This window comes from Pelodiscus sinensis, chromosome 4 (assembly GCF_052426305.1).
Source record: "Pelodiscus sinensis isolate ZL-2025 chromosome 4, ASM5242630v1, whole genome shotgun sequence".
NCBI classification, from domain to species: Eukaryota; Metazoa; Chordata; order Testudines; family Trionychidae; genus Pelodiscus; species Pelodiscus sinensis.
In genome coordinates this window covers 56,763,168-56,781,223 of record NC_143055.1, presented here as the reverse complement: position 1 = coordinate 56,781,223, position 18,056 = coordinate 56,763,168, and the positions used below count along the sequence as shown (strand labels likewise).

At 41.3% G+C, this 18,056-nt stretch overlaps 1 long non-coding RNA gene across 1 annotated transcript in view; it reads left to right on the top strand.

Moving 5' to 3' along the window:
• Nucleotides 1-10,608: 10,608 nt before the first annotated feature.
• LOC112546683 (uncharacterized) overlaps nucleotides 10,609-18,056 on the top strand; it is a 47,596-nt gene continuing 40,148 nt past the window's right edge. The window contains exon 1 of the long non-coding RNA XR_003090398.3: nucleotides 10,609-10,717. This is a non-coding gene — a long non-coding RNA (uncharacterized LOC112546683). The remainder of the gene's footprint in view (nucleotides 10,718-18,056) is intronic.

The window sequence follows — 18,056 nt, the reverse complement described above, 5'->3', positions numbered from 1 at the left end:
CAGATCTGTTTGAAGCCATAGAGCGGGAATGGGTAATCTTTCTTCTAAAGAGGCCAGTGACCCACAGAAAAAATCAGTAGCAGGCCACACACATCCCTGCGATGGGGGCAGCAGAGTGTAGAGAAGTTGGGCTTCCTCTGGGTTCTGGGGTTGTGTGAGAAATGAGGGATACAAAATGCAGGAGGGGACCAAGAGGTTTGGTGTGTAGGAGCAGGGGTTGGGGTGGGGTGCAGGTTCCAGGAGGGTATTTGTGCATGTGAGGAGGCTCAGGGTTGGGATGCATGTTAGGTGCAAGGTCTGGGAGGGGGTTAGGATTCAGGAAAGGGTTCAGAGTGTGGGCTCTGGCCAGGCAGTGCTTACCTCAGTTCACTGCTGGTGGGCAGTGAAGCAGAGCTAAAGTACCAGAACCAGACACAACATCCAACTGCTAGGTGGAGGAGCCATGCAGCTCTTCACAGTGCACACTGCCCAAATATTGGCCATGGATCCTGGTCAGTTGGCGTTGCAGAGACAGCGCTGGGGGGGTAGGAGCAGTGCACTGAGCTTCCCTGATAGCCCTTTTACCTAAGAGATGCAGGGGCATGCTGGTGACCTGGCGCTCTTGGCTCCAGCCCAATGGGGGTGAGCACACTTATGTTTGGGGCATCCATGCAGTGCAGAGACTTGGTGTGAACCACATAACAAAAATCAGCAGTCCAGATGCAGCCAGCTCTGCCATAGAGTCACAGCTTAGCAGCTTTCATCTTCTTCCTTTGACAGGATAAAAGCAGGCACAGTGACAGTGATACATCCTTTGCACCTGGAATGTCCTTTCCCTACAGTGACACTCCTTTTGCAGCAGCACTTCTCTTGTGAGTGGTTTGGAGTACAATATGGCTGCCTCTCTGCTGAGTCCCACTGTATCGCATGCCAGTATCTCTGCTGAAATGGGAGCATGCTATGTTGAAGTAGAGGATATATGAGACTCTCTTCGTAAGGGGTTATGAGAAAGGAGCTCCTATGACAAACAACCCAATTTCAACTGCCCTCCCATCCCCATCCCTCTTAGTATCCTCTTCCACTGAAGAGCACCCCAACTTGACTTAACTCTCCAGTGTTTCAGTCCTATTTCATTTCAGCTATTTACATCTTTTTCAGGCCCCCCAGTAACAAAGACACAGACCTTTCCCTCCCATCTTATTGTAGTGTGATATATGGTAGATAAAGAAAAGGAAGACATCTCAGCTACCAGTTACAGAAATCTGTCTATTATGTTATGACAAACTCTGCTGCTTCCATTTGGCCATCAAGGAGTTATTTGGGAATGGGAACGAATGGCCTCGGTGGGAATACAAAGGCAGTGAATCAGTCATTCCATGCATAAAATAAACAGGCACTTTGTGAATTATGGGGCTTTATATAACCCCATCTTGGGGTTCTAACGACAACATAAACCACTCTAGCTCAGCTTTTCTGATTTATGCTGTCAGCAGAACATCCTGGTGAAATTATAGGCTAATAATTCTCAGTTATCTATTATACAAATATATAATAGCAAAATGTGCCCAGACAGGAAGATCGGAGAACAAACTGATATTTTTTCTTCTTTTTTATTATTGTTTAGACGTATAAAACACAACGGTAATCCATCTAATCCATTATCAAGTCTCCAGTGATGTGCAATGTCTGGTGCTTCAGGAGAAAGGGAAAACCCATCTAATATATCCAAATGTCAATTACTTTCTCTTAAAGGTGCAAAAAGTGTAACTGTTACCCGTGAAGTTTGCAAAATGGCAATATATAAATAGGATATTAAATAGAAAAATTCATGGATCATCCAGAGATCCAGTGAAAGCCTAACATGCTGCCCTGAAACCTCAAGCTTGTTGTGGAGCTACACACGGTGGCAAGTGTGGAGAAGAATCTGAGGCAGCATATTCAGCCCTAAGAGAAAGCAGAGCCTCTGTTTGTTTTCTAGGAAGATGTTCTAATTAGGAGCACCGATGGTGGGATTGGTCTGTACCTTTATTAGAGACTCTTATAGGTTTCACATCTAGCTCCCCTCTGTAATTCCGAACCAAAGACCACTGAAGCTAATGGAAAGACTCACAGGGTACGTCTAAACTACATGGCTCCATCGATGCTGTGCCGATTGTTGGCACAGCGCGGCAGTCTAATCAGCTGGACGGGACTCTGCCGATCCCAGAACCCTTCGTCGGCAGATGATGTAAACCTCATCATGAGGTTTCATGAGGCATAAAGGATCTGCCGACAAAGGGTTCTGGGGTTGGCAGATCCCCGTCTAGACTGCCGCACTGTGACAACAATCAGCTGATCGGCACAGCGCAGTGGCCATTTTGATTTAAATGAAGCGGCGATGATTTAAATTACAGCTTCATTTCCCTTTGCCGTCCTGCCTAATCTACATGGCTCCATCGACGGAGCCATGTAGTTTAGACACACCCCCATTGTCTTCGTGGGGGTGGGTATATCAAGCCCTGATTGGAGGGCCTGGCAGCTCAGATATCGCACTCAAAGGTGACTTTCCTCGTAACTTCAGTAGTGGATACAAGAGGAAATTCAATATAATGCCCCTTGCAAGCAGACACCATAAGAAAAAATTGTTTTCCGGTTAACTCCACAGATGCTTTTGTACACCAGATCACATTTCTTTTAATTCTTATGTTTCTGGAAGATAATTTCTCCTTTTTGTTTAATGTGAAATACTTTGAACAAATGCTTTGTTCATGCCAAGACAGCCATTCTTATAACTTCATGTACCAAATACCTAACTGGCAGTTTCTGAAATGCCAGGTTGCTTAATTTATACAGTGTCTTGGGAAAAAAATTGATGACTGAAGACAAGTAGAATACTATGTCCACATAAGAAACATCTACTACAACAGTTCTTTGCTTAATGGGCCACTATTTAATAGCACAGGAGCCATTTGTTAGACTCTGGTTTGAGAGCTGCTTAATGAGGATTTGGTGTCTCTTCATTATTCATCTAAAATCAGCTTTCTCCCATCCCTCAGATATCTATTTTTTAATCTCCAGATAGGAACTACCAGCTGGCAAATGGTGGATGGCCTCTGAATTTAAGCAGATTTAGTAGGACTTCAATGGATGTTTATAGTGCTTAAGCTAATTGGAAATAAGATTTACAATGCTTCTTTTAACCAATGCCATTCTAGATTTGGAAGAGGGAATTACTGAGACCTCACTAAGACTGTAATCTAATTTGTTCATGAATATAACCTCCTTAAGTACGCATAGAATTGTCACAGCTAATCTAGGTAACACAGTATGTTTGATTCTTCAGCTATTATTTCTCTCAATAGTAATTGAATGAAAGACACACTCTTTTATAACTGCATTATATCAGACCAATATATCACGGTCACTCTTGAGAATTATAATCAGACTATAATTTTTTAAATAGGAAGATTATCTGTAATTTCACTGAAATTGTTTTTTATTTAGTTCAGCCTATTACATGTAACTGAAAGTCAGCAAAAGCTAAAGACAAATAGATTGGTACAAATCAAAGTGTTTAAGTTAAAAGTGATGAGGGGTCCTGGGAAAGTCTTAGTTTGTCTTGGCAAAGGAGATGAAAGATTCTGGAAATGGGAGGTGTATGTTGAAATCACAAAGTGTGATTTGACTGCATAAGGTTAATGGCATAAGGGTGACATCCCTTCTTTGATACAGTTTATCGGGGAGTTACTAAATAGAAGCAGAGGGAGTATGTGACTGGAAATAGTGAGTTTTGCCATCATGGCTGTTGTAATGCCAGCTGATTCATGGGACCCCCTATCTATGATGACACCATTGGGTTTTCCTCATCCTGATCCTAGAAGTCACCATGACCAGATTAATCCAGAGAGGAAACTGAAGACATCACCACCTTCACTGGCTTGGGGCAAAACATTTAACAGCTCCTAGAACGTAAGACTTGGAAGACTGTTGCCATCCCCTCCTTCATGTGTCCTTTTTCTTCCCTGCCTTATTTTTTTTTCCTTCCTATCTCTTTCCATTTACCTTCTATTTCATAAATTTGCCTTAGCCAGCTAGGAGTTTGTCATCTGAAACATTGCTGAGATCCTGTGAGTAGTGTGGCAGTAAAACATCCAGATGGTGGTACAAATTTGTCAGGTCTTGGCGTGGCTGATAAGACTGTGTGCTGTGCCTATGTTGCTCCAACAGCAAAGCTGCAAATGAGACCTGGCAGCAGAGACTGATGCTGCTTTTTCTCTCTTTTCTTTGCTGTTCTTTTCTATCAGCTTTTGAGTGTGTGTTTGCCTTGTTTTGTCTTCAAGGAAACAAGATAGAATTTTAAGAACAGTAACAACAAACATCTCTAGCCCATCTCAACTAAATTTCTCCTCTCCCCCCCCCCCCAAAGGACAATTAATATCAGCTCTAATACTATCAAATGGGGCCTTTGCCTTAGAAAAGCTCCATGTCACTAAAGGAAATAAGGGATTATTAAAATGCAAGCCTTACTTAATACTTTAAGTTGCAAATATTAAATAGTGTGGGGTATCTTTAATAAATGACTGAAAAGTCTTTTAAATGTAGCTTATTCAATGGGAGTAAGCCAGCAATAACTTTATATAAAGCCCAAAAACAAAATATAAGATATTAATGAAATCCTTGTTCCCTAAGGTTATGTCTACATTGCAGCGTTATTTTGGGATAACTGATATTATTCTGAAATAACAAAGAACGTGTCTACACTGCAAGCCATTATTTTGAAATAATGTTGAGCTGGATTACTTTTTACTCTGATTCCTGCAACCCTCATTTTATGAGAAGTAAGGGAAGTTTAAAAAGAAGAGTGTTCTTCCTTTGACTTCCTGTAGACCAAAAGCCGAATTATGCTATTTTGACTTAAGCTACGCAATTGACATAGCTCAAGGTGTGTAGGTTAATTTGACTTTTGTCTTTCTATGTAGACGCGCCCTAATGGTACATCTACACCCTTAGCTTGAAATAAACTACGCAATTTGAGCTATGCAAATTATGTAGCTTATTTTAAGTGAATTTCAAAACAGCTTATTTTATAATTTGGCACTGTCTAGACAGCGCCAAATTTCAAAATGAACCACTATTCTGAAATGTCCCTTAATCCTCTTGGAACAAGAGTTACAGGGACATCAGAATAATGAGCCCATTATATTTCGGAAAAAACGGACGCGTTGTTAAGAAGCAGAATAGCTATTTCAGGATACCACCGCAGTGTAGGATACGTCTGTACCCTAATATTGCTGTATTAGCAAACAAGGATTTCAGTAATATTTTATTACTTGTTTGAGGCCTTTTGAACCTCCCCACATATAGATCCACAAGTAAGTGGCCTGGATTTCAGAGCTGCTTCACATCTGAAGATCTTATTTAAATTGGCCATTTTTTTCCCTTTTAGGCTGGAGATGACAGTGCAGCCAGTAAAAGTTACTCATTGATTATTCATTGTATTTATCATAATTGACATGACTGAAAAGAAAATGGGTTGCTTGAATTGACAACAGATTTTTTGGCCTCCTTGCTTTTATTATTATCTTCATATTTCTTCTCTTCCCCATCCTGTTAGTTTCACATAAATTATTACAAAGATATTAAGCAATATTATGTATTTCTATAGCAAGTATTGAGGATTTCAGAGTGCTTTACAAATATTACAGTTGTGTGTTTAAACTTGGATGTGCTCACAAATACAGCTGATGGGAGGATTTTAAAGAGGATAACAAAAGCTTTACGAACACCTATAACGAGTTATTCAGTTCCTCTGCCAGACAAATGATTACGAAACTTACAGAGCAGACCTGAAGAATGACTAACTTGCTTATACGTTAGGCTGATATGCCCTGTTATGCTCCTACTGGTACCTACCCCTTTCAAGATCAAAGACAAATATAGGCTTCAGTGTCTTAAATGATTTTGTTCAGGCTAAGGAAAATCTGATACTTTGATTGATGGGTATAGCTATTACCTATTAACCAACTACAAATGAAAAATGTTTGTGATTGTAGATGAAATCTGAAGGAAGGAAAATGAAGAAATCCTGCGAATGATATGAAATTCTGCTTTAACTTTTGGGAGTGAAATCTAGAGGATTTTTTTTCCCTAGAGAAAATTATGGTAGGGTAAATTAGTAATGGAATGATCCTCCTTTACCATTTTCCTTGCCGAAGTATTCCTCGGGTTACGTACAAGATAGGGACTGTAGGTTTGTTCTTAAGTTGAATCTGTATATAAGTCGGAATTGGCGTCCAGATTCAGCCGCCGCTGAAACTGCCCAGCGGCTGACTACAGGAAGCCCGAGGCAGAGTTGCTCTGCCCCGGGCTTCCTGGAATCATCCGCTGATCAGTTTCAACAGTGGCTGAATCTGGACGCCTGGGACAGAGCAGCTGGGGCACTGCCAGGTAGGTCCCCGCAGCGCCACACCTCAGCGCTGAGGGGACCAACCCGGCAGCACCCCAGCTGCTCTACCCCAGGCATCCCCAAGTCAGCTGCTGCTGAAACTGATCAGCGGCTGATTCCAGGAAGCCCAGGGAAGAGCAACTCTGCCTCGGGCTTCCTGTAGTCAGCTACTGGTCAGTTTCAGCAGCGGCTGACTTGGGGACGCCTGGGGCAGAGCAGCTGGGGTGCTGCTGGGTTGCTCCTCGGCACTGCTGCACCAACCCAGCAGCTCCCCAGCTGCTCTGCCCCAGGCGTCCTGATTCAGCCACTGCTGAAACTGACCAGCAGTGCCTGAATCAGGACACCTGGGGCAGAGCAGCTGGGGTGCTGCCGGGTTGGTCCAGTAGCACCGAGAGCGGCGCTGCGGGACCAACCGGCAGCACCCCAGCTTCTCTACCACAGGTGACCTGAGAAAAGCCTGGTCTGCTGGGGGTGAGGGGGGAGTACTAGCTGCGCCCCCCCCAGCAGACCAGGGACACGCGGGCGGCGGGACCGAGACGCGCCGCGGTCCCGCTGCCTGGGTCCTCCACGTCTCCCTGGTCTTCTGGGGGGGACCGCATCTCCCTGGTCTGCGGGGGGACCGTGGCGCATCTGGGCGGTCCCCCCGCCCGGGTTCTCCACAGCTTTTCTCCGTGTTTCCCTGGTCTGCTGGAGGGGGGTCCCCAGCAGACCAGGGAGACGTGGAGCAAAGCCGCGGAGGACCCGGGTGGGGGGACCGCCCAGATGCGCCGCGGTTCCCCCGCCCGGGAGGCATACCTGGGTGGTCGACAAATGCCTTTGATGTCGACACCCGCGCATCCAAACTACCGCTCAGAGCCGACAAACAGCTGATCAGCTGTTTGTCGGCTCAGCGCGGCAGCCATGTAAATTTAAATGAAGCAGCGAGTCTAGACGTACCCATAGTCAAAAAGCTCAAGAGCAGCAAGTGGGGGAAGAATCACATAAAATCTCTAAAAGAAAAGTAAGGTCTAACTAGCGAAAGGCACTCTTGAATTTGAACCCTTGAAGACCGAAAGCCAGAAAACATCTAGATACATAGAGATAAGAGCCTACCTTATATCCCCTTGGCGGGTGAATCACAGAGATGACAAAATCTGAACATAAAATGCCTGACTAGGTGATAATTATTACATTGCAACTGCAAATTAAAATGTATAACCTTACTGTATTATATTAATTACCTCTTTGAAAAGTAGATAAGGTCTAGTGGGACAGCTTGCAAAATCCTCTTTGTAGAGAAATGTGAATTTCTTTCTTTTACAAGCAACTTAGGGGTGAGCATATTGCAAATCTGATTCGCTTGATTCCAAAGATGTGAGAGGAAATAAGGATGCCACTCAATGCTTGTAATGGCTCTGAAATTTACTTGGGTCATTCTATTCATTCTTCCAAGTTTGGGATGTGAGTATGATTTTGTACGAAACATTAAGCAGGAGTGAGAGAAAAGAGTGTTTTTTTAGCAGTGTAACTGTGATTTTCATATCATATATTGTTCAGAGCACTGTGAGGGGCTTAAAGTATAATAAACAAATAATAAAAAAACCTGTCAGTTTCAATCCAGAAATATTTTTCTTTGCAAAAATTCATGAAAATTGATTTAGCTATTGTTAAGTCATTGGAACACACAAAAAAACAAAAATATTTTATTTTAATCTTCTTTTCAGGCACACATGCATAAAGCAAGATCCTAAACCCATATATAGACTCCTACATGCCTGAAATCTAGACATTCTAAGTGGGAGTTGCGGGTATGCAGCACCTGTGAAAGTTAGGCTATATGCAGTTCTGATTCTGAGAGCATGTTGTCGAATTTAACTGAGGGGAGAGAAAGAGATGCCAAGGGCCTAGTAGTTTAGACAGGCATATAAGATACTTGTCTCATATAGTGCATAGGCCCTGTGCGCAGTCTAACTCTTGTTTATATCCTCATTGGGAAAAAATGCCTCTCGTCCTCTGAAGGCTACCGCACTCCAGGTCATAGCACTGAAGCTGGGGAGAGCATCCTGAAAGGCTGGTTCTCTAATTCCCAGGGACAGGACTGGAAATGGGTTCCACCCTCCATCCAAGGTCTCACATTCTCCCACACAGCTAAACTGGTATAGCTGAACTGGTATAGACCAATAGCAAATTACTTCCCATCTAAAGCAAGGCAAGAATAAAATAACACTGACTTATAGTCCATGGTCTGTCCCTGGACTTTTCATAGAATCATAGAACACTAGAACTGGAAGGGACCTTGAGAGGTCATCGAGTCCAGTCGCCTGCCTTCATGGCAGGACCCAGTACTGTCTAGACCATCCCTGTCTATCTAACCTGCTCTTAAATATCTCCAGAGATGGAGATTCCACAACCTCCCTAGGCAACTTATTCCACCCTGACAGTTAAGAAGTTTTTCTAATGTCCAACCTAAACTTCCTTTGCTGTAGTTTAAGCCCATTGTTTCTTGTCCTATCCTCATAGTCTTAGAAGAACAAGTTTTTTCCTAATTTTTTTGAAGTGACAATCTAGCCATTTGTATTTTGTGGTCACTTTTGAGAATCATTACTTCTCACAAACATTACATGCACAAAATTATTTTAATTGCCACTCCCATCAACATGGTAGTGTGACAGAGCTTAATTAAATTCATCATTGTTTTGGAAAAAATATTTATGTACCTAATTCCAAAATGAGGCTAACACTGCCTTAGGAGAGAATTAGACTCTCTTGTGTTACTTTCGCTCTTCAGAATTCTATGCCATGTCATAATACCTGATTTCCGATGACACTTTTATAATTGCCAGTTTAAAGTACATATGTTTTGTGAATAAAAGTGAAGAAATATTTCAAAATAATTATTCAGCAAAGCTAACTGAAAGAAAAACTCATTTCTTTATCAGACTTGGCCTAAGCAATGGTCTTTTTTTATTAAACCTGTGCTTAAAGCTGCTTGAAGAAATTGTATAATTACTGAAACTCAAACCCCAGGGAGCAGGAAAACAGCAATAATCTCTTAGCAAAATAAAATAAAATTCAGATGATTTAGACTCAGAGGACCTGGGTAGAGTTTCTCAGTCAGCTGCAGGCTTCCCATGAGATATTGTGAAAGTCATGTTAGAGCCAGATTTTGATAACCTGGTTCATAATAAGTTGCATTGCACTCTTCATTGATTTTACAGGGACTACTTGTGAAGAAAAGTACTAATTTTCCACGTGAAGATCTGGTCTTTAATCTCACTCTGCCTTCTTTTCTCAGCTGTAAAAAGAGACACTAATTTTTGTGTATAGATTAGATATTATAATGATAGTGATCATGACCTGATCCAACAAAGTGCTCGACTTTAAGCACAAGTAGTCCCATTGAAGTCAATGGCCCATATACTTACATATTAATCTTTTTATGGTCAACCTTATGAAAAAAATCTAATTAGTGTGTGTAGGATCTAAATGTTGTGGTAGTGGATGATTTAGAAATGACTATGATAGAATAAAATAGCAATTGGTTCCACTTCTAACAGAAATAATCCCACTAGACTGGTTGTATTGATAAAATGGGGAACTGCAGCTCTTATACAAAAGAGGGAGAAAAGGTGAAGTTAAGATTGTCATGAAATAGGGCAATGAAAGATGTAATTGCTTATTAAGAAATATTCATCCCCAGCATTCTAAATGTGTCGTCCTGTTTTATTACTATTCATTATATCTACATATATCAGCAGTGCATTAATTAGCATACTAATTATATTCTCTATCACACAATATACAACATATTCGGAAGTTTCAATACACATTCTTTCTGAAATCTACAATCAAAAAAATCAGTTAATTATTTTTTAATATAGGATTTAAAAATCTAACTTAGCATGCACATTAAACCAGATCTGATCAACCTTGAACTTTGCAGTATTCAAAATCCAGATATGAACATTGATACTTGAGCTTACTTTAAGAATGAAAATATCCACCTTTTCTCATTCATGCAGCATCTGTAGTGGGGAAGAGCCAGATGGCTAACAGAAAGTAATAAAAGCAATAAAAGATAGATATATTAGCCCTACTGCGAACAAATCTTTGTTGTCATGACAACCAAGCAACAGTTATTTCAGGTTAATAAGACACCTGGGGTCAATTAAGAATCCCAGAACTCATTTGAGACACTTGCATTGATTATGATGCCTGGAGACAATCTAGAACCTGCTAGAACCCGTTGAGGCAGTTAGGCTTGACTGGGACACCTGGAGCCAATCAAGAACCAGCTGGAACTGGTTAAAAGCCTCTCCTTACTAAAGTTTAATGGTATGTCAGCAATGGTGGGAGGAGGATATGCTGCTGGAGAACAGTAACTGTAGAGATGCTGTCAGGTACTAGGAGGTACAGAGGCAAGGGGCAGAGAAAACCTTGTTCAGGGAATAGCCCCTTCAGGCCCCAGAAGTCCAAGGAAGGAAAATCTCTGTTAGAGGGGGAAAGACTGTTATAAGAAATCTCATCTGTTGCTTCCATATCCTACAGACTAGGAAATTTTTCCACTTCCTTTTTTCCCCTGTTACACCAATGATGACAGTGGATAAATTAGACTTTTGCTTGCCCCTAACATGAAGTAAAGGGGTTAGACTGAGTGCTGTAGTCAGCCACTAATGTGAGAAATTAGACAGTGAGTTGCTGTTTCCTGCCAGACAGGGAAAGATAATATTCAATCGCCTGCTGTCTAGGAATGCAGGACCCACTGTGTGGAATTAGCTTCGTCACACCTCCCTTTGCTGATATTCAAGATGTAGGTCTAGGTCTTCATTACTTATTGTTAGTATTCAAATGAAACTAGAGTGCTGTTGAAATGCAATACATATTAAACTGATTATTTTATATCCAAACAGTTTCAGGGTTAAAGCCTGGAATTTTTATATGCTTAATCTGATATGACATGATGGGGAAAAAATAAATATTCTGGGACAGAAATGTGTAAACTTTTTCCTGGGCAGTGCTATAAGCAGTATACATGGATTTGCAGTTTTCTAGACAGAATAAAGTATACTGCTAGTCAAAACATATTACAATACATAGGTCATACAGGATAATATGAAATGGCCACAGGCATCTCCATAACATACGTTCAACACAATTTGTTTGGTAGATATGCCAGTGATACTGTGGCAGTATTTGATTCATTTGTCTTCCAGCTTGTTAGTGTTATACTTAAGAGGATAATGAGAAGCAGAGAATGATTATTATGAAACATAAAAAGTATAATTTAAATTCATCTCCAGTATATAATCAGTAATTTAGATATATTGCAACTATATCCTTGATATTGCTGGCACTTTGATACCCAATGCTACCTTTCTGCATCAGTAGAGTTGTACTGACATCAGCAGTTTGTCTACTGTGTAGCAGATGACTTTTCCTCTCCAAATTGGTCAGTTGCACTGGTGGGTCCTTCTTTTATTCATTGCTTTTGTCCATCTCTCCTGGGAATGCCCTTATAAATCTATGTTGCAAGAACTGACTTTTCTAAAAGAAACTCTGCTGGAAGGTATATTTATGGAAGGACAGTGATCCTCAGCTTTAGAGACTTGGAAAACCACTTTATCCAATGGAGTTATTGAAAGCCAGAAAAAAAGTGTCACCGTTCTCTTGTGGTCCTCTGTCACTTAATTAAATAAAATACCTACTCTTTTCTCCCAGCAGCACTCTACTGGCTGCTGAGAGGCATGTTCACTGGTTGAGAGGTGAAATTATTACATTTACTTAAGAAATAACTAGCAGGTCACCAGAAAGTACCCAGATCCTATAACAACTTCTATGCAGACAATTTACTAGGAAAATTTGTTCTTGAAATGCTGCAATAATGTTACATTGCAATCACTCCTGCACTCTCCCAGAGAATGGAAGAAAAGAGAGTTTATCTGTTTTCTTCCATCCTCTGGGTAAAGGAACAAAGAAATAAACAAAGGAAATGTCAGAAAAATGTCCCATATTCCTCATTCCCCATCCAAATAGTTAAAATCAGAGCATATGATGTGTGCTGTATAAAATGTTTGTACTTTTAAGAACAAAAAATAATTTTCCACCTCTGTTCTACATTTCATATGTGAAATATCTTTGCTCAGAAATATGTGCAAGTTAGTAAGAACAAGATCAAATTAATCCTCAGATACATATTTTAAGTATATTTTCAAGTAAATTAAATAACAAAATTAGGGAAATTATGATTTACCAAAGCAGCACATATTTTGTTCTTATATTAGAGGTGATGCCATCTCTGGGCTTCATATAGAGGCTTGTGCCTTTGACGTTGGCCAAGAAATCTCTCTTGGTGACTAGCTGTCCAACTGCTAAATTCTGTGTAGTTCACTGAATATGTCAGCACTCTAGTGGTTAAAACTAATATATGATCACCCAAATACAGGTGTTAGTCAACCAGTTTGGGCATCATTACTTAACAAGGTGTGATGTGCATAGCAGCCAGAGGATGCACGTTTCAGCTAAAGTATTTATCTCTTTTGCCCTCCAAAGAACTACTACCTAATTAATTGCAACAACTTAATACATATTTGCCCGTCTGCATCATTGTATGACAGGCTTTCTGCATGGGATGGAGAACAACCTCATCAAGAAAATGTTCCAGATACTCTGGTTAGAGCTGAATATAATGTGATGGTTTACTGAACTAGGGTTTCAAGTATCAGAGGGGTATCCATGTTAGTCTGGATCTGCAAAAGCGACAACGAGTCCTTATAGATTAACAGCTGTATTGGAGCATAAGCTTTCATGGGCAAAGACCCACTTTGTCAGATGCATGTATTGGAAATATCCAGAGGCAGGTATAAACATGCAGGCCAGAATCAGGCTAGAGATAACAAGGTTAATTCAATTAGGGAGGATGAGGCCCACTTCTAGCAGGTGATCTGGAGGTGTGCATATCAAGAGAGGAGAAGCTGCTTTTGTAGTTAGCTAGCCATTCACAGTGGCTACATCTAGATTTCATCCCTTTTTCGTAAAAGAGATGCAAATTAGACGTATCGTAATTGCTAATGAAGCGGGGATTTAAATGGCTGCCGCTTTTTTTCGGCACGGAGCTTGGCCGGAAAAAAGCGCCAGTCTAGATGTGGATCTTTTGGAAAATAAAGCCTTTTCCAAAAGATCCCTTATCCCTTATTTTAAGAGGAGAGATTTAAATCCCCGCTTCATTAGCAATTGCGATACGTCTAATTTGCATCCCTTTTATGAAAAAGGGATGCAATCTAGATATAGCCAGTCTGTTTAATCCTGAACTGATGGAGTCAAATTTGCAGATGAACTGTAGCTCAGCAGTTTCTCTTTGAAGTCTGGTCTTGAATTTTTTTGCTGCAGGATGGCTACCTTTAGATCTGCTATTGTGTGTCCAGGGAGACTGAAGTGTTATCCTACAGGTTTTTGTATATTGCCATCCCTAATATCTGATTTGTGTTCATTCATTCTTTTACGTAGGGACTGTCTAGTTTGGCTGATGTATATAGCAAAGGGGCATTGTTGGCACATGATGGCATATATTACATTGGTAGATATGCAGGTGAATGAACCAGTGATGGTGTGGCTGATCTGGTTAGGTCCTGTGATGGTGTTGCTGGTGTAGATATGTGGGCAGAGTAGGCACCAAGGTTTGTTGCATAGATTGGTTCCTGAGTTAGAGTTAAAACTAGAGTTTGTGATGGTTTACTGAACTTATTGCTTTGCTGATTTGAGACTGTCTATGTTTGGCCGAGAAATAGCGGTAGATACTTTATTTTAAAATACAAGTATTAAGGTGTTTGTCATGAATCATAAATGGCCAGAGTAATTAGTTTACATGTTCATGACTGTCTTTTGCATTTTTTTATTCTTGCATTTTACTACTCATCCTTAGCATTTGTTTTATAAAATTTATATTTTCTATTGCATTTTTTCTCTTTCCAATTTGAAACTATGAAAGAAAGGAAGAAAGAAAGAAAGATATATGGCTAATATTTTACTTCAAAGTGCTATGAGAGTGGTACCCATGGTTCTATTTATGATAGAAAGGAGACAGAGCCATTTGGAAAGTAGTGGTATATTAATTTTAGCAGTGTTGTCTTCAAGTCGTCATTGTCAAGTCCAAGTCAATTCTCAAGTCACTACAGTTCAAGTCCCAAGTCGAGTCTCAAGTCTTAATTTAAAAAATGTCAAGTCACTTTTGTACAAGCCATCAATATTGGCATTTTAGGACAATTTTTTCACCAAGTTGATTTAACAAAATCAGCAAGTCTCAAGTCGAGTCTCAAGTCAAATCACCTAGGCGACTTAAGTTGGACTCGAGTTCATCATGGGACTTGAGTCAACAACTCTGCATTTTAGTAAGTGTGTCATTCATAGTCCAGTCTCATATTTCTTACTGAGGCTACGTCTAGACTGAAGAGATCTTCCAAAAAAGCTGCTTCTGAAACAGAGCATCCACACTGCCAAAGCGCATTGAAAAAGTGATTTGCTTTTTTGAAAGATAGCATCGACACAGAATGGATGCTATCTCGCATTTTAGCTGTGATTACTATGGATAGAGTGGTCACCAGGGCACCTGTGCTTTTCCTTTTTCCTCTTCTTTTGAAAGAACTCCCTCTTTCCCGTCCACACATACCTTTTTCCGATAGAGCTCTTTCAGAAAAAGGCTTCTTCCTCGTAGAGAGGTTTACCAATGTCAGAAAAAACCCGCTGTCCTTTTGATTTTTTTTTTGAAAGAACGTGATTGCAGAGTGCACATAAGTGAAGTTTTTTCTAAAAAACTCTATAGTATTGACATAGCCTCAGAGAAAACTTACTTCAATTTTCTCTATAGAGAAGGCAAGCTCAGGCCCTAATATAACTATTTTTAATGTATGATTATTGGAGGTTACTGCTTCATAGAATTTCCTGGATTTTTTTCTTTTACACTGCTATGACACAGTGGCCAGTAACAAAGTATGTCATTTTGAAAGATGTCAAGGCCTGTTGTCTCTGACAAATTATATTTATATACCAAAGGCATTTTCCAAATATAGAACAGCTCAAAGAAGCTTCCACTGCTGTTATTTTATAGAAGGTGACCTTAGTCGGATCATGATTTTATTTTAATCATTAATAGTGATAGAAATTAATTGACACTGAAAAATATAGTGAAACTGACAGATCCAGTGAGGGAATTCACCGTTCGGATTGTTCACATTACTTTAAATATTTCCACATTTTTCTTGATAAAATATCAGCACTCAGATATGGCTGACAGATCACTTAATACAGACTTGAATACAGAAAATCTCGTGAAATATTACATTTTCTTGTTGTCTCTCTACATAAAATCATGATAGTTTTCAAAGTCCTTATAAACTGAATTCATTTCTTCATTCCATATAAAAGTCATGATCCTCATTAAGGGCAGAGATGAACCCAAGACAAAAAAATCATAATTGGAATTCAGTCTGAATTTATCCCAAATTTGGCAGTGTATGAACCAGGGGTTTTATTTTGGACTTTCCTTTAACTAACCCAACCTTTCAAAATTGCTATGAAAAGTTTCCAGCTAGGAAACCTATCCACCAAGATTATAAACCCATTGTACTCAGTGCTGTATATGCACATAATAAGCAACTGGCCCCGCCCTGAAAAGCTTACAACTGAAACAGACAACATGGGATAAAGAAAGATTTATTAGCCACCCATCATGCCTGACAGATTGAGGAACTTGTGTAGGATCACTGAAGGAGTGTGTGGCAGAATGGGAATTTAACCCCAGATCTTCTTATTTCTAGTCCAGTATATTAAACACAAGGATAGCTTTCTTATCAATGAAGAATAGTGATATTAAATGTTATTGGTCCATTTAAAGAATTACCTCAGGCAAAGCTCACTTAGCAGCAAAGGTCCAGATCCTGAAAGGTATTTAAGCATCATAAATTCCATTGAAATCTATAGGAATTAGGCACCTAAATGGTTTTGAAGATATGAGCCAAAATTCTCTCCTGTACCCAAAACTAGATCTGCTATTTCCATTTCTTCCCCCTCACCCCACCAGACACATTTTTTCTGCCTCTAGAACTTCTGTTACTAAGGCTACGTCTAGACTGCATGCCTTTTTCGAAAGAGGCTTTGTCGACAGATACTATCGACAAAGCCTTTGTCGAAAAAGAGCATCTAGATTACATTATGCAGATCAAAAAATTGATCTGCTTTTTCAAAAAAGAGCGTCCAGACTGCCGGATGCTCTGTCGAAAAAAGAAGGCATCTGGAACTGCTTCTGGCAGGGTATGGGAGCAGTATTTACTTCCTGGTGCTGCTGCCTGCCCTTTGCAGAGACGTGTGCTTAAGGAGACCCCCCCCGCGCCCGAACAGCCATTGCTTTGCTCCTTCAGCTGCCTTGCTTACCTCCTAGAAGGAAAGCAAAGGTCTTGCAGTGCTTGCTGTGAATCCCTTGCTTCCTGGGACACCACAGCAGTTTGGGATTTTTTTGGAGGTTTTTCTGATTTTGATCCCTTTTTTGCCATGGAGCCAGAACTGCCCCTGGGCAGGCGGTGGCCTCACACCATCATTCTGCAAGTTCTACTACATCTGCATGACACAGTCATGATGCTCCTTCCCCATCTGGACCCAGACCAGAGATATGAAAGCTTCACCCGGGATGCAGGACCATGCTCTTGCCTCCAAACTTCTTCCTGGAGAGGCATTTTTGGAGGCTTGACACCAGCTCTGACTGGTGGGACCAGCTCGTTATGGAGTTGTGGGACGACCAGCAGTGGCTCTGCAACATCTGGATGCGGAAGGCCATGTTCCAGGATCTGTGTGCCTGGCTTGCCCCTGCTCTCCAATGACAGAACACACATCTGTGTCCCACCATCCCTCTGGAAAAGAGGGTTGCTATTGCCCTCTGGAAGCTTGCAATGCCCAACAGCTACTGCTCCGTGGGACACCAGTTTGGCGAGGTCAAGTCTACTGTTCTGACCATCTTGATGGAAGTAAGTCATTCTAGGGGGACAGTCACTGCTGGAGGGTTGAAAAAGGGAGACTGTCAGGAAAGGACAAGGAGGAGTGGGAGATGGGGTGGAGTGAGAGTGGGAGGGAGCTCCTACACTCACCCTGTGCTGCTCTGGAGGGGTGTAGTCCTGAGGAGGGGATTCCTGGGGTGTTTGGGGTGGAAAGTTGAGGGTGTTCTCTTCCCGAGGGCTCAGGCTAACATTTTTTTTGTCTGTCTATTTGTCTCTCTCTCCAGGTGGTGAGGGCCATGAATTCCAAGCTGCTGAACAGGCTCGTCCATCTGGGAGACCTGGACACCATTCACTGCCCTTGGCTTCCCGAACTGTGGAGGAGGGCTCGATGGGACACAGATCCCAATCTGTACACCGCCCCATTGAGCAGCCCAATTCATTAATAGGAAGGGCTACGTTTCAGTGGTGCTCCTGGCCCTGGTCGACCACTGGGGACAGTTTACTGACATTTGTGTTGAGTGGTCGGGGTGGGCCCATGATGCCCACATCTTCAGGAACTCCTACCTCTACCAGAGGCTGCAGGCAGGAACATTTTTCCCGTATTAGGACGTTGCCCTTGGGGACGTTGACATGCCAGTGTGCATTGTGGCTGATGCCACCTACCCCCTGATGCCGTGGCTAATGAAGCCCTACAT